Genomic DNA, 11,083 nt, shown 5'->3' with positions numbered 1-11,083 from the left:
CTGGAATATCAACGCACACATCCTCTCGCAGCACAGCGTGCCACAAATCGGAAAAGAAAACACTATTTTTAACGGAAACATCAATACACTGCAATTTATACAATGTGGTTTTATTTCACAAAAAACGCTTGGAGAACCTCCAGCGATTTCAATTTACCACCAATTATTGAAAGTCCTTGGGTTATAGTATCAAAACTTTATCATGAGTCACACAGAGTTCCTTTTCGGGAGAAGATGCGCATTCGACGCACCTTGAATTGCAAGGCTTCGGCTTCTTGCTAGACCACCGTAAATGATGACAGATTCCTCCTTGTTGCTGGTACTGCCAAAGGACATGTCGATCCCGGGCGATCGTCCCACATATGCGTAATGGAAATCCATCCGTTTAGGCGTATCTGCCACTGCTGGCTGAAAAATCCATCTGTCGGAATCGGAAACTATGGCATTCGCAGAACGGCAAAATATAGCTATGTAGAAAACATAATAAAAATATATTTTTGTAGCTGTTCTTTATTCAAATGTATCCATTTACCCTGTAATTCTGCACCGGCTGAAACCTAATATTGCACACAAACAATGGAAACACACAGCTGCGGACACTCAAAGTGTGAAAAGAAACCATAACAGGCCATGTTCTTTCTAGCGAAGGGCGCCTGGGACTTTTTAAAAAAAATGTAAGGGAACTGGCAAAATCAAATTTCGACAAATGAACCCAAGTCCCCTGGGAAAATGTTCTGCACCCGGCTCATCCAATAATACAACGTTGATAACGCACACTGATATGACATGGGACAAAGTGGTTTAGATATCACTAGCCTGCATACAGGTTGTGTTTTCTGGTCGTCGATGAATAATCGTCACAATATGCTCCAACTAACAACCATAACAATTTAAGGAAGCAATACCAGTCAGAAAATTAAACCTTTAATCATTTGTCTATAAACTCATCTTTAAACTGAATAGTTCAACTTACATAATATTCAGTATTTCCGTTCTCTTGGTGTAACGCAGATTGTCCACTCAAAACAACGGTTTTCATAGAATGAAAAGTGTTCCAATGTCCAGTTTTAAGATAGTGAGACTTATCATTTATGCAGGTATTCGACACCTTCCGCCCTTCAAGCCATAGTGAATCCTCCCTTTCGTCCAAGGTCGAATAACAATTGAAGCTTCTTTATAACTTGCATTTCTGGTTGGTTGTTTTTGTGAAGGATAGCCATAAATCTAAAACATACTGTACAAGACGTGTCGGTGTGAACTACCCGCAAACATCAAACGAGTGACCTTCACTCATGGGAGCAATGAGCCCGGCCGACCAATGTGGAATTCAAAATATGTTAGAAAATAAACAAATTGTTTGCTGGCATCCACCAGTTACACTGAAGGTCAGTAAAACAGAGAATATAAGCCACTGAAAGTCTGCTGTAATCTAAGATTCCATATGAGTCTGTCTGAAACGGACTGTGATAGCATATGAAGATATTATATTGCATTTAGAGCGCGCCAACAGAGAGAAGACTTAGACAACGATCTTACTAGTGTTGGGAAGTAGGCGATCCTTGCCCGCCTCCCCCTCGTTTCATACTGGTTTAACCAAGGGGGGAGGCATGGCCAACCCCCGCGACATTCCGTTACACAACACCCCATCGCAAATAACACATACACTATAGTTTCAAGCCCAGCATCAGGAAACCATTTTGAAATAGCCTGAATGACATCTTTCTACTAGGCCCGAAAATCCATCTCTCTGTACAAAGGCAGCTCTCCCAACCCCAGCGCCTGGCTCAGCCTGCCCACAGCTTGTCCTCCCCATTGCCACGTTCTCGCAGAGGAATATGCTCTATGTGAGACACTGACAAATCATAAATCCAAATGGCCATTCATCTCCACAGAACTTCCTGTGCACTAACAACCTCCACCCTGCCAGGCCTGAGCACACCAGCTCAGACCGCGCAGTTCCTTTCATACTGATATCCATCTGACCCTCCCGTGCCCTGATCAGTCAAGTACACACATCACAGCCCTTATCCCATGTAGTAATATATTCTTCCAAAAAGCAACAAGCAACACACGTCGACCTATATCCAGAGGACCCAAGCGGGGCGGATGATCGCACAGGTCCAGTTGAGGGGGAAAGGGGAAAAAGAGCAGGGCAAAAAGTTGACAAAGACGATACATTTCAAAAGACAACTGTTCAACAAGTTCAGCTTTGGTGGACAGGGCTTGTTTGCAATGTTTTGTGGCATTGTATGTGTCCTAGGAACAAAATCGGGATCCATTTCATGAGTATGCATGGCCAACACAGTCAAAGTGAGAGCTTTCACAAAATCGAATTCCATTTCCTCGTATATTGGCTTTGCCACCCATTTTTAGCTTTGTTTTTGCAAAGGCCAAGGTGTAACGAAGCATCCCAAAGTTTCCGGCAGTTCTCAATTGTTCTCTACCTAGGTTAGTAATGTTCGGGCTTGCATACCGTGTATGCTGAAATGCAACCTTTTGGGCCTGTACTTTCAGCACATATTGTGGAACACCCCTAAATCTCCAGTGTGACAGAATTCTGGGAGTCCCTTTAGGTCTCTTGAAAGAGTTTTGTCATACACAATCTCAAGAGCTTTGTGTGGAGGTGAACATGGAACCAACCACTTCTTCTTGCGTTCCTGCTCCTCCGATAACCCATCCTCAACAGAGTGAAATTTAAGAAGGTCCAATTTACACTATCAAACGCTTTCTCTGCATCCAAAAAAATAAAAGCAAGTTTCCCGTTTCTGTGTTTGACAGGTTCAGAATGTCAAGGTGGGGTCCAATGTTGTCATAACCATAGCGATGCTTCATAAAACTTACTTGAGTCTCATCTATCAAATTACTCATAAACGTATCCAACCTGATCACAAACATTTTAGTAAATACCTTAACATCAACGTTAAGAAGGGATATAGCGCGATAGTTACAACATTTGGTTGCATCTTTCCCTGCCTTAGGAATCGCAGTTACAATTGCTTCCTTCATTGATGGGCATAATGAACTCTCCATAAGAAACCGGTTATAAAGAGCACACAGCTCTGGTGCTATCTGTTCACCAAAGGATTGATCAGATTCAGTCGGTAAGCCATCAGGACCTGGCGATTATCCAGTCTTCAGATTCTGAATAGCCTGCAAAACCTCTTCAGCTAACATTGGAGCATCTAAAAACTATCTGGCTTCGCCAGACAAACAGGGGACATCAATCTTGTCAAAGAACTCCATCAGCTCACTTTCCAATGGAGGACGATCTTCAGCATACAAGGTTTCATAGAAGGAGCGAAATGACTCCCTTATCTCTTCCCTCTTGACCAATACTCCACCTGAACCATTATCAATCTTATGAATAAAAGACCTCTCACATAGGCCTCTCAGCCTACTTGCTAGTAATTTACCACTACAATCTCCAACGTCCCAAAAACGCTGTTTGGTATAAAATGTTCCACGTTCAGCTTGAGCATCAATCTCACACTTCAACAGTTCTTTTATCTTTCCCACCTTTATACGATCTTCCGCAGCTCTAGTGCGGCCAAAGATGGACTGTAAATCAGCCAGTTCCCGTTCAAGATCCCTCAACTTTGCTTCCCCTTTCCTCATCACCCTAGCGGTCCAGTTAATTAACTCACCTCTAATTGTAGCTTTGAAAGAGTCACAGACAGAATCATTATTTTCTATAAAATAGTTCACAAATAGATACATCTAGTAATCTTAAAGCTTTCTCCTCCTTCAGGATAAAAGGCTTCAATCTCCAACTGTACGATTCTTGCTTATGCAAGCCAAAGAGCAATTGAACTTTAACCAATGAGTGATCAGAAAGGTATTGTTCACACATCTGAGCTTCACTTATAGCCTGAACCAAATTGTCAGAAACAAGCACGTAGTCAAGCCTGGAAAGAGAGTCATGTGCAGGGGAATAGAAGGTAAAACCCTTTTCACTCTAATGCACAATCCTCCATGCATCCACCATATCAAAAACGTCTAAACATTCTCGAAATCCTCTACTAGACATTTGACCTGTAAAAGAGCACATCGAAGATCTGTCCAACTTAAAATCTAGGACACAGTTAAAGTCTCCTCCCAAGACAATCAACTCTCCTCTCATGTCACACAATAAATTCCTCAAGATAGTAAAAATATTCCCACTAGCTGCACATGGACCATAAATAGAACCAAAGGTAATAAGTCTATCCTCATAGAGGAAGTCGACCAAAATTATACGACCCACAGCGTCCATAGAAACCTTTTCCACACTGACTCCCAAACCCATCCGGATCAAAATCCATACTCCCCTTGAATTGGAGGTGAAGGAGTTCAACCACATTCTTGTGTATCTTGAATTAGAGAAGGGTTTCCCAACACCTTCATCAAAGTGCGTCTCTTGAAAGAAGATCACATCAATTCTTTCCCTCCAAAGTTTCGATAGTACTTTTCTCCTTTTAGTCAAACAATTCAAGCCTTTCACATTCCAAGTTCCTACCGTTAGTAGCCCCATTATTTTAAGTCAAGTAAAGCTTTGAATTTGGCATAATATCATTTCAGTAAAGTAATCTACGTAACAGAAACATAAAAGTACTGAATAAATAAATAGAACAAATAAATCCAGAGTGTTAAATACCATAAATTCCCCAGCCCATACAAACACTGAGACAGCACACAAAAACATACACGTATCACAATTGAAAAATGCCCAACAATAGTCAGGCTCAACAAGATTTCCAATATATACATGAACAGTCAGTTCTTCACTACCACCCAGAAACCTATGCCGGTGGAGAGTCATTCAGTCGATTCCTGGGATAACTTGAGGCTTGCATGGTCTAATGAGTTAGGAGTAGATTTGTCTTTGAAAGAATGGGAAAACATATGGAGAGTCCTGATAAAGGCGAAAGTGGACCTGAATTTACGCTACATTCAGCAGAGAATTTTAGGACGTCTTTATTGGACTCCAGATGTATAGATTTGGCCTGAGTGATAGTGTTGGGGTTGTTTGAAGGAAAGGGGCACAATGTTACATATGCTGTGGGATTGCACAAAGGTGAATGGATATTGGAATGATGTTTTAGATAGGATTGACATGGTGTGGAATATTGCTTTTCCAAGAACGACTTTGGCTGTACTTTTGAAATCCCCAAATTGTGTTCAACATTTGGATTGTGTGACGTTGTTTTGGGTCCCTAAAGTTCTTCTGGTGGCTGCTAGACAAATTTTGCGTGTCAGGAAAACAATTAAAAAGCCATGCGTTGAAGAATGGCTAGTACATGTGCAGCTCTTTTCGCGTTTTGAGAAGATCAGATTTGGCAAATTGCATAGAGATTAAGTTTATAATGAACAATGGAGTGTTTTTAATGAATTTAATGTTTAATATTTGGCCGGAGTTTGGTTGTTTGTTGTATTTCCTTAAGAGTGTGTGAAGGGGGAGGGTAAGTGTTGTGTTATGTTGTGTGTCTTGTGTTGGTATGTGTATTATTGGTATCTTTGACAATATTGTATCAAAGTTTTGTTTACCATTTTAAAAATTCTGTGGATATTCTTCTTAGTGTTTATGCAATCTGTTTTTGATTTTATTATACCTTTCATGCTGATTGTCTATCCATTATTTTGTTGCATTGAAATGATATGTTATCCTGTAATATAACTTTGCTGTTATTGAATTGTTCCTTAAAAGTTAAATAAAGAGGAAAAAAATAAAATAAATAAGAATTCCCTTCGATATTTGTAGTACTGGATTTTAGCAAGGAACTGAACTCCCACAAATTGACAGAAACTGGACATCTTATTGAAAGTAGAGCCACTGAAAAGTAAAGCTGCTGAACATAGTAGATTTCCAGCTGGCACTTTGCCTAGCATCGGTTGGGCGTACCATGAAAATGTATGATGGAGGCTGCCACAACTGGCTTGGATTTTAAGGTTAGTGCCTTGTAAGACATGAGACACATTTCAGCATCAGTATAATGTCTACCAGGCAGCTGTTGAATACAATGTATTGTTGATCCTTTATTAGACAATCGTCCTGCATGAATGTGGTTTGTGACTCAACTGTGGTGGACAAATCGCCAAAACTAGCAAAACTGAAGTCGAGATCTTCGGCAAGTTCATCGGTCAATTGCATTGAAGCTTCAATAATTTTAATTGGAGACCTGCTGGAGTTGGGTCGACGATTATGATGTCATCGGCAAATGCAATCCATTTAAATTGGTTGGCACCCGCCTTCACAGAAAATAAGTTTTCCTCGTGCCATTTCTTGTCAAGATCCGAGAGATATAAGTTGAAGAAAGTCGCTGCCAGATTGCATATTTGTTTTAGGCCCAAAAATGTATTGATTGGCTTGGTGATTCTTCCTTCTGCCGTTATTTTAATTTTATAAGAGGTATTAGAATGCAATTTGATAAACCAGTACAATAGCACCTTTGGGATGCCCATGTCAGACAATTTCTTCCAAAGCAGGTTTCGCACTACAGTATCAAATGCCGATGTCATGTCGATCAGGGCGATGTAGACAGGGTTCGAGGTTTTCTTTTTTGCTCCCGCGATCATATGCGCCATGATTGTGGCATTTAGTGTGGTGCTCATTCCTTTCCGGAAGCCGGTTTGATATTTAGAATATAAAGCATTATTTTCAATGTACTTGTCAAGATCATATAGTAACAAGATTGCAAAGATCTTCGCTTCCGTGTCTATCAGGGAGATTGGGCAATAATTTTGTGGAAGAGCAGGATCTCCTTTTCTAAATATAGGTACGATGTTCAAAGTTAACCAGGATGGCGGAATAGTTCCTGAATTAATGTTGTTTTGAAATTTCGTTTTAAAAGGATGCACCACAGATCTGGGTCTGCTTTATACAAGCATGGTGGATAGCCATCTGGGCCTGCCGCTTTAGAGTAGGTACATTTTGAAATGGCCCACTTGAAGTCGCCTGTTGACCAATCCAACCGGCCAATGTCGTTATAGTGGAGTGTTATTCGTGGGACATTTTATAAATTCATGTGGAAGCTGAAATTTCACTGTGATATATTCTTGCCATGCCTGTTCTGATATACAGTTCGGCATGGTTAATGTAGCGTGTTTTCTATTACTTTTTAATGTACGCCATATCGTTTGTGTGTCATGTGCCGTTGTGGGTCTTATTAATGCGCAATTTTCTTCATTGTACCTTGAAATCCGTGCATGTTTAAGGTCATGTTTGTATGCGCCCAATATTCTGTTTCGTAGTATCTAATGGTTTTCTGCAGTTACCATTTTATTTCTCAACTTTATTTTTTCATGCTTCAGTGCTTTGCAAGTGGGATCGTATGGATACAAGTGTTTGTCTGATTGGTTTTTGCTAAAATGCACTAAGGCAGCTTTTATTAATTCCGAATATATGTCCACCATATCTGTTATCAGTTTTCCATTTGCCTGATTTACTTTTTCCATTTGCCCTGCTACATGATTGATACATCGTTTACATAAGCCCTGGCTCCACCTAATAGATAATAGAGGACGATCTATTTCAGCCAATGCGACAGAGGGATCAATGTCCAACACCGGACATCTCAATTTCAAGTTGGTGAAAATGTGAGCATGGTCACCATGTACTATTTGATTATTAATGGTGTAGTTATTACTAGGAGATTGTGTGTTGTAAATATGAAAATCAATCGTCGATCTTTTTGTCCCTCATGCCCATGTACTCATTGGATTACTAAGTTTGGTCTCAACCATATCCATGTCCCAGTAATTTAGAAAGTCTCTCAATTTTTTTTCCTCTGCTCCTAGACAATGCACTGGCAATTCTTCCTTCCACAGCCTTGAGCTTCCTGCAGTCCGAATTAAAGTCCCCGCCTAATATTATTTCTGCAGCTTGGTGTCCCTTAGTTATAGTTTCTAGGCAGTTGTCTACCTCATCTAATACAGCTTCAATTGTTGAAGTTGCCGGGTTCCAATATATAGTAATTATAATTACCAGGGGATACTTAGATGTATTTGTATTCAACAATATTCCCATAAGGCTGCCAGATTCCCATATGATCTTTGAGTTGAACTTTAAAGAGTTATCCACTGCTATTGCAAGGCCTCCAGAAGGGCGACCTTGGTTGATTCTGCCGGCAGGAGAGCAATATTTGGTGTATCCTGGCAGAGTAAATTTGTCAGTTTTCATGGATTCCTGCAACAGTGTAATGGCCGGTCGATCATTATTTGATAATGTTGCATGCCATTTCATAAGATTGAGGTATCCGCATGAATTCCATGAAAGAACTTTTAGTTGGTCATCTCTGTATGGCTATGTTTTGGTTGACATATCTCTGCTTTTGAATATTGAGTTCAGCATTGGTTCCAGCCAGGGAACACTTTTTGTGTTGGCCGCTATGTTTAATAATTCCTGAATTGCACGGTCAGCACCACGTTGTGGATACAGTGCTAGTCCTAGGGTCTCTCTGGTGTCTACAACAGAGGGAATTGCATATGCAATATATTCTTTTGCATCAGCCGCAGTTTCAAAGGTACTTAAGGTTAGACCTTCGTCTTTTATTGCATTTCTGCTGAAACACAGGAATTTCATTACTGCTTCGGAGCTAAGGTAGCATATAGCCCTGTAGTTATTTTTTATTGCTAATGAGACTCTTAGAATATCCTCCGATTTCAGCATCCTTAATTGCGGTATTCACGTAAGTAGTGCAAGGAGAAATGTTCAATTAATACGATTGTTTCCCATGTATTGATATCCGATTGTTCTCTACTAAGATTTGCAAAGTTCGAGCTTCTGGAATGGACTTGCTCAGTGCTGGGCCATGTATTGATATGCGCTTATTGTCAGAGACAGCTTGAGAGGGTATGGTGTTATTTTTCATTGTTGCCACCTCCCTTATCGTTGTGAAGCAGCGAAGGAACATTAGCTAAGTTTCTTATTTTCCCTCCACCACTCACTACAATTGACCTTTTTTTGTCCAGGGACTCGTCCTCTTTCTGGTTCGCAGTTTTTCCCTTTGGTTCGTTGAGACATGCTTCACTGATTTCCTAATAGGAGTCTTTATTATGGCGCTTTCCTCGGAAACATTGACAACCGTTTCTGTTCTAGTGGTACAGCTTCTGCCACATATAGGAAAATAGTTGTCCAAATTAATTTGTCTGTTCTGTAGGATTATTTCTTGGATGTTGGATATCCTACTTTTTTGAAGGTCTTTTTGTATCTCTGTTCCTTTTTCAGATATTTTTACAGATGGATTGTCATTGTGCTTTACTTTGTTGTTCCAGAGTCCATATTTGTGATCATTTTTGTCTTTTTTGGCAATTTTTCTTTTGGTTTGATGTTTGGTGGTGGTATTAATGCCTCCTGACTTTCCTTTGTCAATTGAGGTAGATCTATGTGATCCTCATCCATAATTTCTATTACTGAATCTCCGTTCGCTGCTCCTAGAGATACTTTTTGCAATTTATTGGAGACAGCCTTACTGTTGATTCCTTTTATGAGGGCATCTTTTCGCCTTTTGGCATATCTTTTTACTGCCCTTAAATGTAACTTTTTAGCGCCGTGACATGAAGAAAGAGTTATCTTCGTTCGGTGGAGCTTCTTTTTCCTTTTCCTCTTGCTTCATCTGATCTAATGCTTTCAGCAAGATTGTTGGACTATCCGGACGATCATTAGGCTGAGCTAATTTCGCGACTTGGTAGGAAATAGTTGTATTAATCTCCTTTATTGGTGCTTCATGTTCTTTCAATTCCTTTTTGCAGTCATATGTCTTGGATGAAGGTGAAATAGATAATGGAACAGGGTTACATGAGTGCAATTCCTCCCGACAGCATTGTATATTTTTATCTTTGTGATCCGGGAGTACAGATAGCTTTTGACTCAACAAGGATTCCTCCTTGAGGGTTCTTAAAGTATCAGCAGCAATAATGAAACCTCCTATTCTTTCCATCTTGGAACATATGTGGTGTAGTGTTGCTTTTATTTCTTTTAGTTCCAGGTGAGTCAAGTCATGTCCTTTATCAAGGAGATCCAATATTTTAATTATCACTGGGAACGTTCCGGGGGATCGTTGATCTTTGTCTTCCATTAGACTAGATCCCCCAAAGAGTTCGGGCTGGGAAGCCCTGATATGAGCTTCGACCGATTCTGGCGAATAAGTTAGATGCGGTGGTGGAAGTTCTTAGTTTGTTTTCCACTGGTTCTTTGTTTATTTCCATTACCCTCCGCGGATTTCTCGGAGATTGCGGCGATAATGACATTTGCCTTTTCATGGAGCCAAATACCAATAGCATTCCTATGGAACGGCTCACTTGTTCGTCCAGAACAGCCATTTCCTTCATTGTGATGTCATAGTGTTCTTTGTCACGGATGTGATCAGCTGGTGATTAAGAGCAGCTGCGGAAATCTTCCACCGCTCTTCGAGCTTCAGGGCTGTTTGCATTTCCACATGAAAAAGACTCCGATAACGTAGAAATGGAGGTTCTGGGCGGATCATTGAAATGTATTATAGCGACATGTGATGCAAGCCTCATATGATCTGTGATTTCGTTGGAAGTGCTCGGCACTGATACCTCCAGTGCTGCAGGCTCAATGTACGATGTGCGGCCGAGGAAGATCAACGAGTCAATGCTTGTCGATGATAGTGGAACAGTTATGGTCTCATTGCACCGCCCGCTGCGCAGGCCGCTTGCCATCTCCTTTGTATAGAGGACCGTTACAATAGAAATGGGTGTGGAATTTGTCAAATAAACAGTTATTGGTTACTATTTTTGCAAAGTGTGTGTCATTTAATTGCAACCTTAAAGTTGCAGCCTTAAAATAGCAACCTGAAATGAGAGAAATAGCTGAAAATGGGAAAAGAGGATAGTTATTTGCCTTGCAGGATAGTTATTTACCTTACAGGATTAGCTCCCCGTTCTTCAATAAACAACACCCGGATCGAACAGACAGAGCATAAGAGGGACAATAATGCAATTTGTTAGGTTAATTTCCGGCCACGGCCAACAAACAGCGCTACTTAGAGCGCGTACTTGATGCGCGCGCAGCTCTGCTGATAAGGGCTTTTGGGAGAGGGGAGCGGGGCCACCTAAAAGAAGGTGTGTATATATGTAAATATAG

This window comes from Ambystoma mexicanum, chromosome 1p (assembly GCF_040938575.1).
Source record: "Ambystoma mexicanum isolate Mex_15411 chromosome 1p, UKY_AmexF1_1, whole genome shotgun sequence".
Taxonomy (NCBI): domain Eukaryota; kingdom Metazoa; phylum Chordata; class Amphibia; order Caudata; family Ambystomatidae; genus Ambystoma; species Ambystoma mexicanum.
Note: the sequence above shows the minus strand (reverse complement) of the source record.